This window comes from Microtus pennsylvanicus, chromosome 7, assembly GCF_037038515.1.
Source record: "Microtus pennsylvanicus isolate mMicPen1 chromosome 7, mMicPen1.hap1, whole genome shotgun sequence".
NCBI classification, from domain to species: domain Eukaryota; kingdom Metazoa; phylum Chordata; class Mammalia; order Rodentia; family Cricetidae; genus Microtus; species Microtus pennsylvanicus.
The window spans coordinates 117,842,853-117,865,611 of NC_134585.1; the positions used below are offsets into that span (position 1 = coordinate 117,842,853).

Genomic DNA, 22,759 nt, shown 5'->3' on the forward strand with positions numbered 1-22,759 from the left:
TCTATCTTGGGACCTTCCTCCCTCAATCACCAGGATCTCAAATTTTATCACCAGGAGAAAAATTTTTCTAGACACAATCTTCAGCATTGCCAGCATCTTGTCAGGTCCAAGCTGCCTGTCAGCCAGTTCCCCAAAGACCAGAAAACCCTGAAGTAACCAGCTACCCCAAGACGTGGTCAAGCACCCCAACTGTCTGACGCCCACGCATCAGCAGGAAGTAGTCTTGTTAGACGTGATGCCCATTCCTGCCCATCTGTTACCTTTAACCTCCCAATTTTCATAATAAATATAAGGGTGAAATGTTATCATTTCTATCACCCATAGTTCTGCCAAAATGTCTAGACACCTGAAGCACTGGCACTTCTGGGTTCCAGAGCGAAGCATACACCATCAAGTGTTGTGGCAACGTACATAGCCATCCAGGGCCTCAAAGCCTGTGATCTTGATCTACCCTGCAGAAGCTACAGCTATGTAAGCCACGTCAGTATGCACATATGCTAGGCGGTTTCAAAGCTGGACCCGCCCACTCCGTGTTTTCTTCTCAGCACCAGCTCTCCCCAGGCCTGTGCACGCACGTGTCTTTTCCTCTCTCTAATAAGCATCCTTCCTGTGTACACATTCACGGCTGTGGGATGCTTCAGATGTCATGTCTGTGGTTTCCATGCCTCACATCTTGCTGCCTGACTTTTAACAACAGAAATGAAACAGGGCCAAGGAAAAGGATCTCAGGCCCAGAGCTGAGACCAAGCAATGGCCGTCACCTTAGGGAGCAACACATTTCTGGGCCATAAGGACCTACCCGCACCTACCCACGCCTACCCGCACCCTCAGAGAAAGCCCAGACATTGTACAGCTGTGGTTTCAAACCCACAACATGAGGAGAGGATGGCCCCAGTTTGAGTTTATTGTTAGGACTTGGAAACAGAGGTGATCTCTGTCCATTGCTAACTGTCCTGAGAGCGTCTGTTAGCTTGACAAGTTCAATTTTCTTTTATTTGGCTTCCTTAATGGTTAACAAATCTGCAGATAAAAAAATATGGTTGTCATTCTGTCTACTTGCCTTATTCCCCGGCAAAAATCACAGACAAGATCTAGACGGTAAAGCAGACTGGTAGGAGCTCTGGCTTCACACGGGGTCCCAAATATTAAAGGAGTCTGAGGACTCAGTGGAAGAAATGTTTTCTTAGTATTTGTTGTTATTATTAATGTGGGTGCTGCCATTCCTGTTTCGAGAGTTGACATCAACAACTTCTCAGATAAATACGTTCTCTTTGTAGTGAGAGCGAAGCACATTTATCTAGATATTTTCTCATCACAGACATGGATGTGGTCCCTGTATTTATTATCACCAGTATTACTGTTGGAAGTCAGGCATGGTGCTACACATCTCTTACCAGCATTTGTGGTGGCGCAGGCTTTTAATCCCAGCACTTGGGAGGCAAAGGCAGGCAGATCTCTGTGAGTTCAAGGCCAGCCTGGTCTATAAGAGCTAGTTCTAGGACAGACAGGCTCGGAAGCTACAGAGAAACCCTGTCTCTGGAGAAAAAAGAAAAAAGAAAGGAAAAAAATGAGGGTATTACTGAAATTTTGTTTGGGGGGAAAATTACTGATGCCAGGAAGTAGTGGTACAGGCCTTTAATCCAAGCACTCGGGAGGCAGAAGCAGGAGAATCTCTGAGTTCGAGGCCAGCCTGGTCTACAGAGTTTCAGGACAGCCGAGGCTACACAGAGAAACCCTGTCTTAAAACAATAAAACAAAAAGTTTAAAAATTGACTGTTTAGACAAAAATAGTAACAATAAATTGTGGGGTCTACAAACTTGGAAGAAGCAAACTTCACGGTAAGAACCGCATAAGCACCGGGAAGGGAGAATAGTCCTTGAGCACAGGCTGTGGGAAAGTAAAAGGTGGTGCTGTAAACCTTAAAGCAAAATTTCAAAATTTATCATGGCCAATGAGCCAATAAAATAGCGAAAATGTCATGAGGGTAAACCCACAGGCTAAAAGCAGGACCCATTGCGAGAGGGGCGTGATGTTTGCAGGTAAGTGGTGCGCACGAGCCTCAGGGTCTGCATCTCTTTGGAGACCGTGGAGATTTCTCAGGACGCGGGAAGAAAAGCCGGGCTGTACGTGGCAGATAGACTTAGAACATAAATGTGCGTCCGAGAAAGCTAGCACACGCATGCGGAGAAGTGACTGCGTGTTCAGAGCACAGGGTGGGTGGGGCTGAGTCGGGGCTGCGGAGGGGGAAAGCAGGAGAGATACCATGATCAGGTGGGTGGGCTTTCCCAGGCTGAGGCTCACCCATTGTACTTGGGGTGTGCTAACCTCTGTGGTTTAGCTCCCAAGTGCGCGAAACTGGACTGCATAATTTGTGGCAGTGGGGAAATGTGTTCGCTCTCTCCCCTAGTTTTCCTTGTAGTTAAAAAGAGGTGGTCTGATTTTGTTCAAGGGGGGGAGGCTGATGTTTAACTACAGCACTGCTCGACACGTGTTCTCTCGTGGATGCGCTTCTCTTTGCTTTCTTGTCCTTGCGGTGATCATATTAATGCGAGTTCCATCTAACGTCCTGTGTGGGTGTACGTTTGATGTGTACAAAAGGAGCGAAAGCAATCCTAACGTCCCCAAAAGACGGTAAAGATGTTTCTGTCACTGGCAAGTGCCTGCTTTTGTTTGTCTTTTCCGGTCTGTAACGCTTGAAATGAGAACATAATAAAACAAACCAACAAAGGTTTTGCTTTTGAAGCTTTTGTGTATGAATATTTTGCCTACTTTGCACATGAAATACTTCTCAGCTGTAACACTGGTACCGTAGAGGTCGGAAGAGAATCCTTATGTGGGTTGAGAGAATGCTGAGTTAATCCTGGTGGGGACTGTAAGTTTTAACCAAGTGTGTAGTTGGCATTACAATAGTCCTAGGGCTCTGCGGTTTGTGTCTTCTAACCTATTTTTTTCCAAGTCTGCGTTTAGGATACTATTTAGTTGCTGTCCTCTACAAAATTGTCATCAGAAAGGATGGTTGCAGTGAGAGACATCCAGCTCTGAGACTTCTATTTGGCTCCATTAACTGCAGTTCAGGGATGCTGAGAAAAACCAGGACAGGATCCACAGACTTGAAAAGCCTTCCAAATCATTCCACTATTTTTTTCTTTTTCTTTTCCTTTTTTTTTCTTACTTTTTTGTTATTGTTGTTTTTGGGTGGTGGTGGTGGAGATTTTTTTTTTTTTTTTTTTTTTTTTTTTTTTTGGTTTTTGCCTTTTAGGGACAGGGTTCCTAGACATGAAAGGCTTTTGTTGTGGTTTTTAAGACAAGCTCTCACTCTTCAGTTTTTCCTGGCCTGGAGCTCACTATGTAGGTAAGAATGATCTCAAACTCACAGAGATTCTCCTGTCTCTGCTGAGTTTAAATTTCCTGAATGCTGAAACTAAAGATGTGTGCTACCACATCCAGCTTCACAGTCCATTTTAACCCCAATAAATTTGACAGTCACCTCCCTTTTCTGGCTGTCTTGCAGCCTGGTGTTACCCTATAACTCAGTTACAGTCTAGAGCACATAGGCAGAAGCCTCTGGGGATGGTACTCTTCCCTGAACAAACTGTTTGCATACCTTCTGCCTGCCCATCCTAGTCTCTTTCCTGCCCAGAATATCGGTGTGAAGTCATCTTCTGCTATGAGAATAAAAACCTCAGGGTAAGGTGTCTGAACGGAAACAGGAAGACTCTGTTTAATTACAGCTGTGGTAGCGATATTCGATATTCACAAATTTGTGCCGGTACTCATTGACAAATGAGAGTACTTAGCTGTTTGAGCCATTGCTAATTAAGTTCACTGTTAACATTTCCAAAATCAGTCTGAAAGGATAGAGTACTGGTTCATTCTCTGGTCGCACAGAAAAATTGCGAGGGTGGCAGGCAGAAGAGGAGAAAAGAACAAGCTGCATTGGTGGCAGGCAGAAGAGGAGAAAAAGAACAAGCTGCATTGGCCGGGAATCGAACCCGGGTCTCCCGCGTGGGAGGCGAGAATTCTACCATTGAACCACCAATGCATCCTTGAGAAGGCTCTGTGACAGCACATTGAGAAAAGGTAAGAGAAACCACGTGTCTCAGTGAATTTTTACTGAAAACAGCTATGTAAACCGTTTCCTCATGACTTTTTGAATTTTCCAGTCCTGACAAGGAAACACATGTCCTCCTACATGCTAGACTGTGATAAATCTGGGCCAGATTTGCCACCCAAGGACTTTCGGGGCATGACTTTCAGCTCATTAGAAAGGAAATGCTAATTCCGGTTCCAAACTCGCACGTGGCTCTGAAAAGCCTCCCTTTAAGTTTGCCAGTGCCCAAACCATGCTCAGTTCAGACGTCGTGGAAACACACTGGACGTAGATCCTGGGGACAATTCTATACCACACCCTATCTGTGTGAACAGACGGAGGAACACCCTTCTCGGGCAGTCCTCACTCTCGGTCCACTGGAGTAGACAGGAAGAGGTTGAGTTGTGAACGAAGCCTGAGCCTACTTCCTCTCTGCATATGCTTCCTGGTTTGTACTCAGTACAATGGGGCATCTCAGGCACCATCCTGCCCTCACCTCTATTACGAATTGTGTCCCCTTGTACTGTAAGCCCAAAAGAACCCTTCCTCTCTTAATTTTCCTAATGTCAGGTGTTTGGTCAAAGCAACAAGGAAAATAACCAATCCGAGGAATAATAGAGAAGGTTGTCAGCATGATACTTCTGCTTGTACGGAGAGAACATGCATCCCCACATCTAACACAGACAAAAGCAAGTCATAAAGAAAACAGAAGAGCACTGGGCATGGCTTACACCTTTAATCCTAGCATTTGGGAAGCAGATCTCCATGACCTTGTCCCCCCCCCCCCAAAAAAAGGAGAAAAGAAAAAGGAAAAAGATGAGGAACAAATGTCTGGGACCATCAAATTTCCCCTTTCTGTTGGACAAGCTGTTTGCAGGAGGGAGGTGGGCTGACTTCAGTCAGTCTTCTCTGGGCCTGTGCCAACCCCAAGGACTCAGTTATCATCACTGGAAAGCAACCATGGAATACCAGGCATGCCAAGGCCCAGGGAGCCATTTCCATCAGTGAAACAGAATCAGACATGTCCTGGGGTTAGCATTAGGAGACAGGACTTTCAGTTATTATGCCTAAATTCCATAGGCCCAGATCTTCAAAAGGAGATTCAGAATGAGTAAAATCAACCAAGTGAGACAGCAGAGATTAAAAGTAAGATGTTAGAGAAGGCAGCTTCCCTAGAGGGATTAGTAGCAAGTTACACATCGCAGAACACCTGATCAGGGAAATATATCCTTGAGCAATTGAGAATGCCCAATCTGGGGCTGGAGATGGCTCAGGGGTTAAAGCCACTGACTGCTCTTCCAAAGGACCCACGTTCAATTCCTAGCATCCACACAGTCACCCATAACTCTTACTCCAGTCTCAGGGTCTGGTGCCTTCTTCCGGCCTCCTAGGGCATCAGGCACACATGGGTTGTGCATTTATATATGTTGGCAAAACCCTATACATATATAAAAAACTTAAAAATGTAAAAAAATATTCAAACTGAGATTTAAGGACAAAAAAGAATTTTTAAAAAATGGACAGATTCATGAATTCTAAGACAAACTTAAATGATCTAATATGGGAAAACTGGGCCTCATGAAAACTGTGGGTAGAGGAGAATGAAAAATGTTTGAAGAAACAATGGCTGAAAACCCCAGCCATGGCAAAGATTATAGTGTGGAGTATCTGCCAGAGAAGATTACTCTGGTGTGGGAGGTCCTTCTGACTGTGTGTTGCTCTTATTGCTTAATGAATAAAGAACTGCTTTGAGCCTATGGCAGGGAAGAACAGAACTAGGCAGGGAAAGCTAGGATGTATGCTGGGAGAAAGAAGGGCAAAGTCAGACAGAAACCATGGAGCTGCCAGAGATAGACATCAGAACTTTAGCCAGTAAGCCACAGCCACATGGCAATATACAGATAAAAAGAAATGGGTTAAATTAATATAAGAGTTAGCCAATAAGAAGCTAGAGCTAATGGGCCAAGCAGTGATTTAATTAATACAGTTTCTATGTGATTATTTCAGGTCTAAGCTAGCCAGGTAGCCGGGAACCAACAAGCAACCCCTTCTCCAATACTACTCAGACGTGGGTTTAGACCAATAGAAAGGCATTAGTAAGCCAGGCATGGTGGTGCAGGCCTTTAATTACAGTACTTGGGGAAAAGAGCCAGGCGGGTCTCTGTGAGTTTGAGGACAACCTGATCTATAGAATGAGTTCCATAACAATTGTTACACAAGAAAAGCTCTGTCTCACAAAACAAAAACAAGAAAGGAAGTCATGATTAGGAGCTGGTGGTGACCACACTGGGTGTTCAGGATCCCAGTGTAGATGGAACCTTTCTCAGGGTGAGCTTTTAAGCACAAAAACCTCATTCTGGGGTGACACGCCTAAGTTAACAAGAACAGTTCGCCAGAAGCAGAACCACAGAATCTGAAAAGCAAGGTTAGTACATTTAGAGACTTTCTCAGACCTGTGGACTTTGATGGACTAGGTCATTGTTTTCGTTTTGGCAAGCGCAGCTGTCTACTAGCGGAGTTTACGACTTGAATGGACTTCCCCCAGGGCATCACCTAGGCTAACGGAGGTCTGGGCCTGTTGCAATTGAAGGAAGAGATGCAAAGACTTGAGAAACTCAGTCCAGGAGTCATTGTGCGGAATAAGCCCCAGACAGGCTATAGTCAACTCCAGGGAAAACAGTGTTGTATATGCACGGGAACAGAGAGGAAACGCATGTCAGATTTCTTTCTGCAATTCCCAAGACTCCATCTGACGGCATGTAAAAGAGGACACAGCAAGGAAAACCTACGCTATAACATAATCTTTTATGCTATAATCTTTTTGTCCACTGTGAAGATGTGTCTTTGCCGAGGTGCCTTCTGATTGCTTTAATAAAGAGCCAGTAGCTAGGCAGGAAGAGTGGGGGGCGGAGAGAAGGAAAGAGAGATAGGAAGAGGTTAGTTGGGACTTCCAGTTAGAGAGAGGAAGAGGAGATGAACTTAGGCGCTGGAGAGACATCAGAGGACATAGAGAGGAAACAGAAGGTACAAGATGGAAGAGAGGTAAGAAGTCACAGGGCAATTGTAGGTTAATTTAAGTTCTAAGAGCTAGTGGGACAAGCCTGAGCTGTAGGCTGAGCTCTCATAATGAATAAACCCATGTCATTATTTGGGAGTTGGCTGGCAGAACAGAAAAAGACTTATTAAAATAATATTTATCTTCTAAAAATTGATAAAAAAAATTCAGGCATAAACCTGAAATCCCAACATTGGAAAAGCTGAGGCAGGAAGATGGGGAGTTCAAGGCCATGTTCTACACATAAGGAACTGAGGCCAGCCTGGGCTACATAAGGTCCTACTTTAAAAAATAATTCATCTAAAGAAGGGCATTTCCAGAGGTGCTGAAATATTTCACTGAGAGATGACACACTGCTTAAATTGGAAAGGGAAGAATGTCACTTAAACATGGTCTGTGGAAAACAAAAGGATGTCAGACAACCCTATAGCAAGTACTAAAAGAGTTTTAGAAAATACACCTCCAAAGGAGAGAAAAAAATTAATGAATGTTTTAAAAAGTAAAGTATATAAACACTAAAATAGGGCAACTGGGCTCCCTCACCCCCAGAAAAACTTAGATCATTGGTCAAAGACATGGGGACAAGAATGGGAACCAAAGCTCATGTCAGAACCAAATTAATTCAAATTGACACAGAAAAATGGCAAAAAAAGAAAGAAAAAGAAAAGAAAAAAAAGAGAAAAAAGAAAAAAAAAAGAATGCCTGCATTGTGAAGAACTCCGAGACTCCGAGACTGCCGGTGACTGCGGTGACTGTTTTGTTATTTCAAAGAGGTGACTGCGGTGACTGTTTTGTTATTTCAAAGAGTCTGTGTGCAGCGGGTTTCCTCGTTGGCTCTTTGAAAGGATCCCAGGGAATGACTTTTAACTTTTATTTTTTATTTGATTATCCCGTTGTTGTTTTGAGTAGGGTCTTACTGTGTACCTAGGGCTGAACTCACTGTGTAGGCCAGGCTGGTCGTAGCTTCTCGAAGTGCACCAGACACAGCAAAGACTTGGAAGGCAATGAAAATGTCTTGCGAACAAAAGCACAAAAAAGAAAATGAAAGTAGTGAGGACCGAACTTTTTACCTTCATCTCATCACACACCCTCACTAGCCAACTGAACCACAGAAGAAAACAGGAGTACTTTCTCTCATTGCAGCAAGAGGAAGTCTCTAGCTCGATGCTAGCCGCAGCCACAGCCTTCGGTGTCACAGGCCACTCAAAGGAGACGATAACTAGAAACAGATCCATCCGCGCCCCGCTCGCTTCCAGCGGAGCAGCGGGTAGTCGAGTTACCGAGCAGGCATCCCGGGAGAAGCGGGCGCCAGGGTCAGTGAGGCGAACTGAACCGAAGCTTGGCCAATTGTACAAGCGCCGGCGATGTCCGCGTCGTTCGGTGTGTGGCTCGCCGTGATCGTATAGTGGTTAGTACTCTGCGTTGTGGCCGCAGCAACCTCGGTTCGAATCCGAGTCACGGCACTATCGTCCTTCTGCCCGGCGATCTTTTGCTCCAGCTCTGAGCTTGTCCCTGCCAATGCTCTCCTCTGCTCTGCAGAGCACAAACACCGGGAACTGCTCTCTCAAGCTCTGGGAGGGACAACAACACTCCCCCTCTCCATTTCCTCCACTCCATTATCTACAATAGCGGCCAGCAGGTGGCAACCTTACACTAGGGCCAGCAGGCACTCACAGCCTCACAGATATGTTCCTAGAATCACCTCCCAAGATCTGAGATTCAGGCAGATTTCCAAATTCAGCTCCATTTTTTGTATTTATATTTTCTTAGGTGCTATTTAGCATACATCACCATCTCCTTGAAGTACTTTATCAGTAAAATTTTAAGGTTTGGTCTATGACACATCAAATTAAGTTGGATGATACTAGGGTTCAAACCCAGGACCTTGTACATGCTAGGCAAGCCCTATATTACCTTATACCCACAGCCTCAAATTCATGTTTATGTATAGTGTTCTACAGAAATAAAGTTGATGACATTTTGCTCTCCACCATGGACACCGTGTTAAGTTGTTCTGACACCATGTATTAACGCTATTTTCTTTCCCTCTCTGAACTACTTCAGCTGAAACCCAATTGATTAAATAACTACGAATTGATTTCAAATCTCATTATTCATCCTTTATGTATTTGTGCCTCCTGTTGCTACTCACCCATTGTCTAGTCTGACGTGGCTTTCACTAACTCTAAAGTCAAGTAGTTTGTCCTTTTCCTCCAACGACACACCACTGGGCATAGCAACCACACTCCTGAGCAGGCCCGTGTTCAGAAATAGTTGTCCAGCAAAAATGAATTTCTCATTTGTTTTGTGGACTTTTTGTTTTGTTTTGGCATCTTTTGTCTTATTGTGTGTTTTTTGTCTTATTGTGTTTATCTGTTTTTATTTTCAGTGTTTTGTTTTGAAGAATGTGAGAGAGAAAGGGCATGAACGTGAGTGGTTGGGAGGATTCGGGAGGAGTCATGGGAGGGAAAAACAATAAAAATACATTGTATGGAGCCGGGCGGTGGTGGCGCACGCCTTTAATCCCAGCACTCGGGAGGCAGAGGCAGGCGGATATCTGTGAGTTCGAGGCCAGCCTGGTCTAGAAGAGCTAGTTCCAGGACAGGCTCCAAAGCCACAGAGAAACCCTGTCTCGAAAAACCAAAAAAAAAAAAAAATACATTGTATGGAAAAAGTTGTGCCATTATGTCTACCTATATTTCATCTTCTTATATAGTTCAAAATATTCTGGGATCTTACCCTTCAAAATCATTGTGAGTACATGCCTTTCAATATGGGCTGGTTGTCCCCTGTGGCCAAAAACTCCAGTAGGCCAGGCAGGGACTGTTGGAGAATTATTATTTTCAGGTGTGTGACTTTTGTTTATACTGCATTTGTTTAACTCTGTGAAGCTGTGGTTCTTTGCCTGTGTAAAACACCTGATAGTCTAATAAAGAGATGAACAGTTGGATGTAAGGGCGATCTGGCTGCAACATCTGTAACCCCCTTGATCGCCAGGGTTGATTCGGCTGATCTGGATGGCTAGGCGGGTGTCCCCTTCCTCCCTCACCGCTCCATGTGCGTCCCTCCAGAAGCTGCGCTCAGTCAAAGAGGACGACCTTCCCCGAATAGAGGAGGATGGGTCTTCAATCAAGGGTATATGAGTAGCTGCGCTCTCCTGCTAGAACCTCCAAACAAGCTCTCTAGAGATGAACGGCCAATAGTGAGGCAGAAGCAAGGATCGGCAGGGCTGGTAGGCAGAGAGAATAAATAGAAGGAGAAATCTGGAAGGAAAGGAGCAATGAGAGAACAAGGGAAGGAGGACATCAGGCCAGCTATACGGCCAGCCATGGAGTAAGAGTGGAGGTAAGATATATAGAAGAAAAGGAAATAGCACAGAGGCAAAAGGTAGTCAGAATAATTTAAGAAAAAAGTCAAGCTAAGGCTGGCATTCATAACTCAGAATAAGCCTGTGTATGTGTGATTTATTTAGGAGCTGGGTGGCGAGTCCCCCAAGAGTAAAACATCCACAACATGGAACACACTTACAGACCAATATATAATGCTGTATTGGTGAATCCTAAGTTGGAATGGAGAGCCAAAGATGTTGGAGATGCCAGGCTGGTAGGCCTACCGTCAGCAAGGACAGGCACAAAGCTCCGGATCAATCCAGCAGCCTATAGCAGCTCAGATTCCCACCCTGCTGTCATATAAATCTGCTTGCTTTCTGCCTTTTTGCTCCTCTCTCTGTCCCCCCTCCCCAGTAGGCCTTGGTAGGGTGATCCCCAATAGACTTTTTCTACCCACAGAGTAGTCCAATTGGGTAGTTTCTCTGTCCAGTCAATTATACTCACTTCACCCTTTTGGAATGGGGATGTTTATGGTTTGCCATTGTATATTGAAAGTGTGTAACTTGAGATTTTGATTTCATAGTGAAGAATCCAAGAATAAGAATAAAGAAATAGCCGGGCGGTGGTGGCGCACACCTTTAATCCCAGCACTTGGGAGGCAGAGGCAGGCGGATATCTGTGAGTTCGAGGCCAGCCTGGTCTACAAGAGCTAGTTCCAGGACAGGCTCCAAAACCACAGAGAAACCCTGTCTCGAAAAACCAAAAAAAAAAAAAAAAAAAAAAAAAAAAAAAAAAAAAGAATAAAGAAATATAGGTCCCACAAGTAAAAATGTAGAAATACAGAAGTATAAAGTTGTAAGCCCAGAAGAATGTTAGCAGCCTTTTCAACAGCTTAAGGATTAATTGTTAACAGTGGGGTACTTTGCTTTACAACCCATAGCTCTGTCTGCAAGGCTGAAGCGGCCCTCTGCAAACCAAGGGTCAGCTTTTAGATAACCCCAGCCACTCATGAGCTGAGTTAGCCTTGAAAGGATGGGGTGTATGTGACTTTTCGGTTATACACTGTCCCTGCTCTGTAAAACTGGCAGCATCGGAGGAGGGCAGTACTTCAGTGGACACTGTTGGGGAGCGCCAGGGAGAACAACAACGTAAAGACAAACGCTCCTGTAACTAAAATCCCTGCCAATGGAAATAGTAAAAAAGGGCAATTTGTATCTGAGTTTTACCTCGAAATTGTAAAAATTTCTTGTTGCTTCTTGTTATGAAAAGGGGAGCCAGGAAACAGCCCATGACCACAGCCATCTCTGGCTGTGGCCTCAGCTAGCTGGTAAGCTTTTGTGCCCCATGGAGATTTTTTTTTTAATTTTTATTTTTTTTTCCTGGAATAAAGTCTGCTTCTGGCTTACTAGACTTTGGTGGTCTGTCCCCATCTTTGCGCTACCCCTATGGGCCCAACAATAGTTAAGAATTGTCTTGAGTCTCAAAAGTGACTGAGCTGCTGTACGGTGCTAGGACTGTTGAGACTACGGGACTCTTGAAGGTGAATTGAATGCCCTTTGCTATATGAAATGTCTCTGATGGAGGAGGAGCAGAATGTTCCGGCGTGAATATAAAATATCCGCTCCAGGCTCTCGGGATGGAGCACATGTTCCCCTGTTAAGGGGCTATCCAGAGAGCTTGTCTTTCTCCGTCCACCAAGATGTGGATACAGATACGCACAGTGCAAGGACTGAGCCACTGTAGCTGCCCTGCCTTCTCCCCTGCAATGCTCTGCAGTCTCTGAAACAAACAAGAGTAAACCTCTCTTCCCTTAGGGTGCTCTGCCGGGTCCTTGTCACTTCAGTGAGGAAAGTGAGTGGTGCGAGCAGAGATACAAGGAGGAGGCATAGGCTAGACTCAGCAAGCTGAACTTAGGGCCTGAGTCTGGACACCTGGTTTTGGAGGACACCGATGGGCACATGCAGACAGGTCACTGGAAGCAGCAGATAAATGAAGGACACTTTATAGTTTTCCTTTACATGAGATTCTTTTTTTTTTCTATTTTTGTAAATATGGTGACCCCAATATGTGGCAAACGTTTGGTTTTGTTTGTTTGTTAATGTTTTCCAAGGCAGCGTTTCTCTGTGTGATCCCCGTTATCCTGGAACTTGTTTGGTAGACCAGGCTGGCCTCAACTCATTGATCCACCTGCCTCTGTCTCCTGAGCGCTGGGATTACAACATGGGTCACCATACTTGTCAAGTTAAATACATTTTTGCAATAAACTCTTGTGTCCCCGATTTTAGAGCAAAGAACTCTTAGAAGCAGTAGAGCTGCAAAGTAAAAATCTTTATTATGGCACCGGGCCTAGGCACTCCCCACTGGAAGAGGGGGGAAGTGGCAGCAATATTGGGATACACACACAATTGATGGGGGAATACAGAGATGCAGGGGTCAACCATAGGTCAGCCAATCAGGACGGACAGAATATCCACAACATCACAAAAGCAGAACTGCCTGTTTACAGAAGAGTTTAGCGAAGGATCAGCCAACTGGAATAGGCGGCATGTTTATAACCTTAAGAGTAGGACACACTTGGTATCATTCCTTAATCATCATTGTGACAGGTTTTACAACCTCATGCTTTTTAACCACCTCTAAGGTTACAACCGCACTATGACGGACTTTACAAGTCCATGTTTCTGTTGTGGGATATCTGTACACTGTGTGACGGTGTAAGAAAGAGCTGAATGGCCAGTCAGGCAGTGGTGAAGCGTGCTTTTAATCCTAGCACAGAACAGGCTCCAAAGCTACACAGAGAAACCTTGTCGGAAAACAAACAAACAAAACAATCAACCAAACAAAAGAAAGAAAGAGTTGAATGGCCAATAGCTAGGCAGGAGAGGATAGGAGGATTTCCCGGGAGAGAGAGGAAGAGGAATCTAGGCAACTGGATTTCACCAAAGACTCTTAAAAAGTCAGACATAAGGTACAGATCAGAGGTAACCAAGCCACGTGGAAGAATGCAGACTAAAAGAAACAGGTTAAGCTGGGCTGTGGTGGCACACGCCTTGAATCCCAGCACTGCAGAGGCAGAGGCAGGCAGATCTCTGTGAGTTCGAGACCAGCCTGGTCTATGAGAGCTAGTTCCAGGACAGCCTCGTAAATGACAGAGAAACCCTATCTCGAAAGAAAAAAAAAGAAAGAAAGAAAAAAGAAAAGAAACAGGTTAATTTAAGTTATAAGAGTTAGTGGGACAAGTCTAAGCTAATAGCCAGGCTTTTTATAAGTGTTAATAAGTCTTCATGTAGTTACTTGAGGGCTGCTGAACCTGATGAGAAAGTATAACTACATGTTTTCCAGGAAGCAAATGTTTTATCTCCTGCTTTACTTAGAGAGATTCACTGACTCCTTTGGCAAACATGGGGGTCATCCCAGACCCAGGTGAGGAATTTAACTCGTCTAACACATGTAAAGAAAACAGATCTGCTGTTCAAGTAGCTTCTGTCTCTGCGCCTTGGGGCACAGCACTGGCTCCATCTTAAGGTACATAGGTCTGGTACCTGTGGCTATTTATTTTAGTTTAAGAATTGCCCTTGGTTGTACAAGATTTCTCAGAATGGCCTATGGGGCTATTTTTGCTGTGTTGTAACTCAGCTACCACTTATCACAGGTGAATGAGATTTGTAAAACCTGCCCAGCAACTTAGAGAATTTTCTCTCTACAGGGGTCGAATGATCTCATGTACTTCGTGTTGGTGGAAGATAGGGGTCTGCTGGTACACACCAAAACCAGCGACAAGGCTGTGAGGCCATAGCGGCGAGCAACCATCGGCTATTTGGGATTGGAGATAATTCTAGGTTATTTGTCTCTGATCCTGCAACACTCCATCCAGCTCTCCGCTAGCAAAAAAGTTCACCAAGCCAACGGGGCAAAGGGGAGGAGTGTGATGTTACCCCTGGGTGCAGGTTGGAGGCGGGGTCTATGCAGATGAGGAGCGCGCAGGGACTGTCACATCCGCAAACTCTGCGGAACCGCGAGGGATTTCCAGCGCGGCGTGGAAGTCACCGCGGGTTCACGAGTAGCAGCGGTGCCCAGGAATGGGGTGCGCGTCCGGGCAAGTCCTGAAGTATGCACGGCGAAACGACCGTATGTTCAGAGCGCAGGACCGGTGGGGCTGAGTCTGGGCTGCAGATCAGCAGAGCATACTTACCTGGCAGGGGAGATACCATGATCACGTAGGTGGTTTCCCCAGGGCGAGGCTCACCCATTGCACTTGGGGTGTGTTGACCCCTGCGATTTCCCCAAATGCGGGAAACTCGACTGCATAATTTCTGTTAGTGGGGGACTGCGTTCGCGCTCTCCCCTGATATTGTTCTAAAGAAAAGGCTAAACAAGTCGCGTTCGTGCCTCTAGCTAACTGAAATAGACGTGGGAAATACGTACTCCCGGATTTTTATTTTTCTCTTCGCATGCACCTTTTTCCTATTTGATAAGAAAATTATTATTGGCATGCTGTACATAGGAGGTGTGCTGCCTTCTCGTTTGTACGTTTACCATACACTTTGATGTTGAAATGTTATGTACTGGAAAGGCCACTTATATTTCTAGGACAGATTGGATTTTATGCAACCTTTTTCCTTGAATTAACAGCAATAAAAAAATGAAAACAGCTTTAAAAAAAAAGAAAATTATTATTGGCTTTATAGAAGTTATCCTTAGGAAATCAAGTATTATGTTAATGAGAAAACGTCGAAAGCTTTGAAATTATGTGTTTTCTTACCTGAAAGCCTGAGTACTTTTGGCAACTGTCAAAATCTAGGTTGGTACTCCACTCCACTTAACATGCACCAGACCCTCACTCGGGAACAGCCCACCCCTTCTCAAAGAGTGTTTTAAATTACCCCTAATTGATACCGTTGTTAGGAAGCAATTCTCTCTCTCTCTTTCTGTCCCTCCTCAGGTGTTTTTACTGTTACACACACACACACACACCCCTCATCCTAGTGGAATATCATCTTCTCAACACGCTCCCGTCGCTTAATAGTCGCCATTCTCTCGGATATGCCTTGGGGCTCCACCGGGCTCCGGATCCTCTGATCCCCGCGCTGCGTAGCCACACGTACACCCCCAACCAACCCTCGCCTCGCCGGTCCCTCTCCACTCCGGGTCAAGTTCGTCCACCTCTCCCGTCCGGACTTTCTGAGCACGGGCACCACACTCGCCGCCTTTCCCACGCAGGCCACGCCGAGGTTCCAGCACACACCAGCCCCTCTCACGTCCGTGCTCGGGGTCTGCAAAGGACCGGACCCTAAAGCACACTTGGGCTCCTTCCCCGACCCCCGGGTGGCGGCGGGGTCTTAACGTACGCGCGAGGTCGGGAAGCGGGGCGTCCGGGCGTCCGGCCTGTTGGCTTTGAATCTTCCAGCTCCGGTTGCCTGTTGTCGGATTCACTAAGGAGACAGGGCATTCGCTTGTGCATCGTCTCTGTGGCGCAATCGGTTAGCGCGTTCGGCTGTTAACCGAAAGGTTGGTGGTTCGAGCCCACCCAGGGACGAAGGCTCTCAGGCTTTAAACAGTCTAAGTACACAGGTTAGTCGCTTGTGTGCGAGCGATTGTTAGTTTGAAAGTGCACGCTTTTGTTGTATGATAGGGCCTCTCTTGGGTATATTCCCAAGAGTGGTATTGCTGGATCCAGGGGTAGGTTGATTCCGAATTTCCTGAGAAACCGAAACACTGCTTTCCAGAGTGGTTGCACAAGTTTGCATTCCCACCAGCAATGGGTGAGTGTCCCCCTTTCTCCACAACCTCTCCAACAAAGGCTATCATTGGTGTTTTTTATTTTAGCCATTCTGACAGGTGTAAGATGGTATCTTAAAGTTGTCTTGATTTGCATTTCCCTGATCGCTAGGGAAGTTGAGCATGACCTTGGGGGAGCCTAGGCAGTTTGGATGCTCACCTTTGGAGACCTGGATAGAGGTGGGCGGTCCTTGGGCTTCCCACAGGTCAGGGAACCCTGATTGCTCTTCGAGCAGATGAGGGAGGTGACTTGATCGGGGGAGGGGGAGGGAAATGGGAGGCGGTTGAGGGGAGGAGGCAGAAATCCTTAATTAATAAATAAATAAATAAATTTAAAAAAAAAAGAAAGTGCACGCTTCTACCGCTTTCTCAGCAAGCCTCCGAAAATCCCTAACTAAAGTGCCTGTCGTACGTTCTTTACGGCCTGGCCCGGCCCGCTGGCAGGAAAAACAACAAAACTAATTTTTATTTTGGGTGGGAAGGGTGACACCTGTGGACAACCCCCACCTGCTGTCTTTAGTTGACTTGGGGATGGGTAGAATGGGAACCCTTTCTTAATAAAGGAAAATTATGGAAAACAAGTCACCAAAGCACAGGAAACGGACCAGACTTTAATAAAACAGGTAAAGTACACCACCGGCTAAAGATTTGCATACGACAAGGGCGATCTCAACGTAATTCCTAATCACAAACCTTAGAACCGATTTCGAAAACCATGTGGTGTGGAAACACCAAAATAGACCGCAGAAACGGGCAGGCCCGGCGGTGTTTGGTAAAGGAATCCGGGAACTGGCGGTGATGGTTTTGGCCTCTGTAGGCGGGCAGCGTCTAGGAAGGCTCTGGACCGCTGGTTTGCTCCCCAGCTCTTCGGAAGGACCCCAGGACAGTTCCCCCCTACCCAGGTACCCCAGTCACCGCGAAGAGGAGGGCGATGGAGGGCTATCAGGTGCTGGAGGGAAATACTGCACCTGCAAGAGTGGCATCGACCCACCGACTTCACAGTTAGCGACGGCCCTCACCACCCAACTGAGGCACAGACGCGTTCACTCGCCCGGGCGCCGCTCCCAAGCTCCCAACCCAGCTGCGTTGGAGAAATCACTTCTGCAGGACAGGCCGGTCAGAAGTCTCGAAAACCAGCTCAGGCTGGCCTGCTCTCAGCGCTGACCTGTGCCCAAGCAAGGCGGACTACTCCGCCCCCGCACCGATGCCAGAAGGGAACAGATGCACATCTGGACTGAGCCACGGTCTTATAGTACTCTGTGTTGTGGCTGCAGCAATCTGGGTTCGAATTCGAGTCATGGCACTACTGTCTCTCTTGCCCATCCCAGCATACTGCTCTCTTACCCCCTGCACCCCACGCCAAGCTAATTTAATGTCTTGCCACAGACTCCAGTCTCCCTTGTTCAAGCCCAGTTGACCGAGGAACTCAAACATTATCATTATGGTTTGCTGCTTGCAGTCTTCTCTGTCAATCACACCGTCTCAGGTGAACTCACAAAATTGCCTTCACTGTCAATCACCATAAGACCCAGGGCATAGTAAACACCATCTTTGAGCAAATGAAAGACCTCTGGGTCGGGGAGACTCTCACTCAATTCTGGAATAACATTAACCCCCCCCCCCTGCCCCAGGAACTCCTGAGAGACTGTGAAACAAGAAAAAGAATACACCAATTGAAAGTCGTGGGCTACATTCTTAGGTAAACATTCTGACGCTAGAACAAGACAAAGAAGGCTCAGCTCACACCCTAGACCAAAATATTCTGTAGGCAAACCACTCCCTGGGTGGAATCAATTTTTATCTCCTTAGGGTAGGACCTTAGTCAGATCCTTAGACTTTCGTTTGGGATAGAAACACATCTATTTCTCTATTCCTGAAATACAAGGTCTGCATATTAGCCACACCTGCAGACAATAACCTTGAGAGAGCAGAACTCTAGGCTCTAAATCTAGACGGGATGTTTATCTGAGGTAGAATCAGACGGTCGCCTTGAAGGAAAAGAGCTAAGTTCCAACTCTCTGACCTTTGCTCAAGGTGAAAATAAGCTCACTTTTTCGGGCCCCAGAGTCTGTCTCTCCTTAGCTCTCAATAATAAGGCACAACCTGTGATGAGGATCAAACCAGCCAAACACAAAAACTGTCCCTTCAGCAGTGGCCGGGATGCAGCACAGGGCACTGACTTGTGGAGGGGAAGCGCTCCTACTTCGATCCCACACTGCAGAATCAGGACATCATAAAACTGACCATGTTTAAGTTACATGCTCAGTACACGACACACAGCCTCCACAGGCACACACATACACGACACACAGCCTCCACAGGCACACACGTACACGACACACAGCCTCCACGGGCACACATGCACACGACACACAGCCTCCACGGGCACACACGTACACGACACACAGCCTCCACAGACACACATGCACACGACACACAGCCTCCACGGGCACACATGTACACGACACACAGCCTCCTCAGACACACATGCACATGACACACAGCCTCCACAGACACACACGCACATGACAGACAGCCTCCACAGACACACATGTACACACAGCCTCCACAGGCACACATGCACATGACACACAGCCTCCACAGACACACATGTACACGACACACAGCCTCCACAGGCACACATGTACACGACACACAGCCTCCACGGGCACACACGTACACGACACACAGCCTCCACGGGCACACATACACGACACACAGCCTCCACGGGCACACACATACACGACACACAGCCTCCACGGGCACACACGTACACGACATACACAGTAAAATTCTAATTGGTTTTAATAAATAAAAACCCAAGTCCGATATGGAAGTAAATGCTGAAAGATCAAAGAAGTAGAGCAGAAAGCCCCTGGTTCTTACCTCTAACAAATCCTCTGACTGAATGGGCAATCCTGTCTCTCCCAAGTACTGAAGTTAGTAACCTTTCCACGTGATTGTGTGAATTACCAAATCTTTGTTTGGGGAATAAAGAGAAAGTCACATTAGAGACAAAAATCACATAACTAGGTTGTTGTTTTGTTTACAGAGGACTTGTTTTGGCTTTAGAGACAGCATCTCACTTTGTAGCCCTGGCTAGCGTGGAGCTCACTCTACAGACCAGGCTGGCCTCGAAATCACACAAATCTACTTATCTCTGCTTCTGAGCGCTGGGATTAAGGCCGGGCACACCCTGTGGGCTATGTGATTTCTGTTTTACGTGTACAAGTGTTTTGCCTGACGTGTGTAGCATACCGATTATATGCCAAATGCCTACAGAGGCCAGAAGAGGGCTCTGGATTTCTTGCAACTGGAGTCGTGGCCTTTTGCGGGACAGTGTGTGGATGCTGGAGAATATAGCTGGGTCCCTGCAGACAGCAACTGCTCCTAACAGCTGAGCCACGTCTCTAGCTCCCAATACAGTAGTTTTAAATTTTCTTTTAACAAAATTCCTTTTTTTAATGTACCAAATATTAATAGCATGGATAGCAATGAGAGGTGAGACCTGTCAAATATCAAGACTTGTATGTTTGTGGGCTTAACTAAATATAATTCTCCTTTCTCCCCCCTCACTATATAACTGTCCACAATCTTAACACTAACCAATAAAATCCTAATAAACTATTCCAATGCTATAGAATCATTACCACAAGCTTCTTGATGTGTCTGAAATTTATTTCTTTTTAAAAATGCAAACATTCCCACGAACTCCAGAGAGCCAAATTGGACCCAAATGAACAGACCAGACTCGCCCAGAATAAGTATCATTTCTTTCCTTGATCTTGGGACTCCTGGGAAACTCCCTCCTCTATCTTGGGGACTCTGGGGACCCCCTTCCATCTTGGAACCTTCCTCCCCTGATCACCAGGATCTCAGATTGTATCCCCAGGATCTAAACGTAACCTTCCGCATTGCCAGCATCTTGTCAGGGTCAAGCTGCCAGCCAGCTAGTTCCACAAAGCCTGGAAAACACTGAAGTAACCAGCTACTCCCAGGATGTGGCCAAGCACTCCAACTTCCCAATGCACACAAACCAACAGGAAGCAGTCTTGAGAGACGCGACACCTCATTCCCACCCATCTGCTACCCTTAACCCCCGAATCTTTATAATAAACAAAAGGGTGAAATGTCAGCATTTCCGTCACTTAGCGTTATGGCAAATGTCGAGCCACCCCAAGAGTAGGCACTTCCGGGATCCACGGCCACGCATGCATCATCAAACATTCTGGCAACTTACATAGCCACCCAGGACCCTCAAGCCCTGTGTGATCTTCATCTGCTCCTGTCAAAGCTACAGCAACAAACGCTATGACCCTATGCGCACGCGCCAGGCAGTGTCAGTGTCTAACCACTGGACCCGCCCACTCCGTGTTTTCTTCTCAGCATCAGCTCTCCCCAGGCCTGCACGCACCTCTCTCTCTCTCTCTCTCTCTCTCTCTTTCTCGTAAACTCTTTTTTAAAAAATATTTGTTTATTTATTATGTATACAATATTCTGTGTGTTGCCTGCAAGCCAGAAGAGGGCACCAGACTCCATTACAGATGGTTGTGAGCCACCATGTGGTTGCTGGGAATTGAACTCAGGAAGAGTTCTGGAAGAGCAATCAGTGCTCTTAACCTCTGAGCCATCTCTCCAGCCCCCTCTAATAAACTCTTTTTTTTTAATATTTATTTATTTACTTATTATGTATACAATATTCTGTTTGTGTGTATGCCTGAAGGCCAGAAGAGAGCACCAGACCTCATTTTAGATGGTTGTGAGCCACCATGTGGTTGCTGGGAATTGAACTCAGGACCTTTGGAAGAGCAGTCAGTGCTCTTAACCACTGAGCCATCTCTCCAGCCCCTCTAATAAACTCTTAAAGTGGATTCACTTGTATGTCTTGTGATCCGTTCTTGCGGCCGGTAATTTTACCTTTGTGATGTGTATGTTCATCATTGGTTGAGTATTTCAGCTGAATCATTCTATCCTTCTTTGCACCTGAAGCTACAGATAAATTCTTGTTCCAAAAACATTGTAGAAGAGAAAGTGCATGTATGACGTCATGATAAACAGTATGATCATCTGTAATCCTTAAAATGCTGTGTTATGTCTGCACGTGGGCTAAAGAGGTTTTAAGGGGGTCAGGCACGGTGGCACCAAGCTCTTATTGCCATCACTATGTAGACAGACCCTGTCTGGGGTGGTGGTGGTGGTGGTGCCTTGTGGGGGAATGCAGAGAGGCAGAGAAGGACAGAGAGGGAGAGATTTTATAGGGACATAGAGATGGCTCATAGGCAAGGGCGAGGACACTTGCCATCAGGCCTGACCATCCAAGAGCTTGATCCACGGAGCAGGCACAGCAGAAAGAGATCCGACTGCTGCAAACTGTCCGCTGGCCTCCACACGCGAGTCATGGCACACATACACCTGCCCCTCCCCCACAAACACAACACAGAAAAGAGTACTTTTATTTTGTGTATGTGTGTTTATGCCTGATTGTATGTGCGTGGACGACACACATGCAGGAGACCGAGGGAGGGCAGAGTGGATCCCCTGGACCAGGAACACAGACTGGGGTCACCCCGAATACCATGTCCAGACTTAGTGTCAGTCTCATGGTGTTTCTGTAGAAGAGAGCAGAGAAATCCATACATCAAGAGCCTTGTAAAATGCAGTGGTGGAGACATGAGGCAGGCAGGTTCCAGCGAAGCTGGAGACCTCAGCTGCAGGGCTGGCTACCCTTGCTGCCTGACTTCTCTGACTTCGTGTTGATTGAAGATAGGGGTTTGTTGCTACACACGGAACCAGCTACAAGGCTGTTATGTCACGGCAGTGAGCAGCCATCGACTATTTGGGAATTGGAGATAATTCAAGATGATTTGTCTCTGATCCTGCAACACTCCATCCAGCTCTCCGCAAGCCAAAAAATTCACTAAGCAAACGGGAAAAGAGGATGGGTGTGATGTCACCCGTGGGTGCCGGTTGGAGGCGTGGTCTATGCAGATGAGGGGCGCGCAGGGGCTGTCCTGTTGGCAAACTCTGCGGGAACACGCTGGATTTCCAGCGCGGAGTGAAAGGGTGCCTTGGCCCGCGGAGAGCATCGAGTCGAAGGAATGGGGTGCGTGTCCAATAAGGTCCTGGAGTATGCGCGGCGAAGTGACCGTGTGTTCAGAGTGCAGGGCCGGTGCAGCTGAGTCTGGGCTGCAGGCCTGCAAAGCATACTTACCTGGCAGGGGAGATACCATGATCACGTAGGTGGCTTCCCCAGGGCGAGGCTCACCCATTGCACTTAGGGTGTGTTGACCCCTGCGATTTCCCCAAATGCGGGAAACTCGACTGCATAATTTCTGTTAGTGGGGGACTGCGTTCGCGCTCTCCCCTGATACCTCTTGTTTAAGAAAAGACCTTTTTCTTTCTACAGCTGTTTTTCCTCTTGGTCTTTTTTTATTCTCTTCTATGCGTCTAAATATGTGGTCAAAATAACCTTAGAAGTGACATCTTTAGGAAGTTGGTCCTTAGAC

At 46.5% G+C, this 22,759-nt stretch overlaps 6 non-coding genes across 6 annotated transcripts; 5 read left to right on the forward strand and 1 right to left on the reverse strand.

Moving 5' to 3' along the window:
- The first annotated feature begins 2,247 nt into the window (after positions 1 to 2,247).
- On the forward strand, positions 2,248 to 2,407 carry LOC142855221 (U1 spliceosomal RNA). The gene has a single exon (XR_012911481.1). It is a non-coding gene; the product is annotated as a U1 spliceosomal RNA (small nuclear RNA).
- A 1,565-nt stretch (positions 2,408 to 3,972) lies between these two features.
- Positions 3,973 to 4,043, reverse strand: Trnag-ccc (transfer RNA glycine (anticodon CCC)). The gene has a single exon. It is a non-coding gene; the product is annotated as a tRNA-Gly (tRNA).
- Positions 4,044 to 8,537: 4,494 nt separating this feature from the next.
- Trnah-gug (transfer RNA histidin (anticodon GUG)) lies at positions 8,538 to 8,609 on the forward strand. The gene has a single exon. It is a non-coding gene; the product is annotated as a tRNA-His (tRNA).
- A 6,050-nt stretch (positions 8,610 to 14,659) lies between these two features.
- On the forward strand, positions 14,660 to 14,823 carry LOC142855205 (U1 spliceosomal RNA). Its single transcript, XR_012911468.1, has one exon. It is a non-coding gene; the product is annotated as a U1 spliceosomal RNA (small nuclear RNA).
- Positions 14,824 to 15,937: 1,114 nt separating this feature from the next.
- Trnan-guu (transfer RNA asparagine (anticodon GUU)) lies at positions 15,938 to 16,011 on the forward strand. The gene has a single exon. It is a non-coding gene; the product is annotated as a tRNA-Asn (tRNA).
- Positions 16,012 to 22,456: 6,445 nt separating this feature from the next.
- On the forward strand, positions 22,457 to 22,620 carry LOC142855207 (U1 spliceosomal RNA). The gene has a single exon (XR_012911470.1). It is a non-coding gene; the product is annotated as a U1 spliceosomal RNA (small nuclear RNA).
- The last annotated feature ends 139 nt before the right edge of the window (positions 22,621 to 22,759 follow it).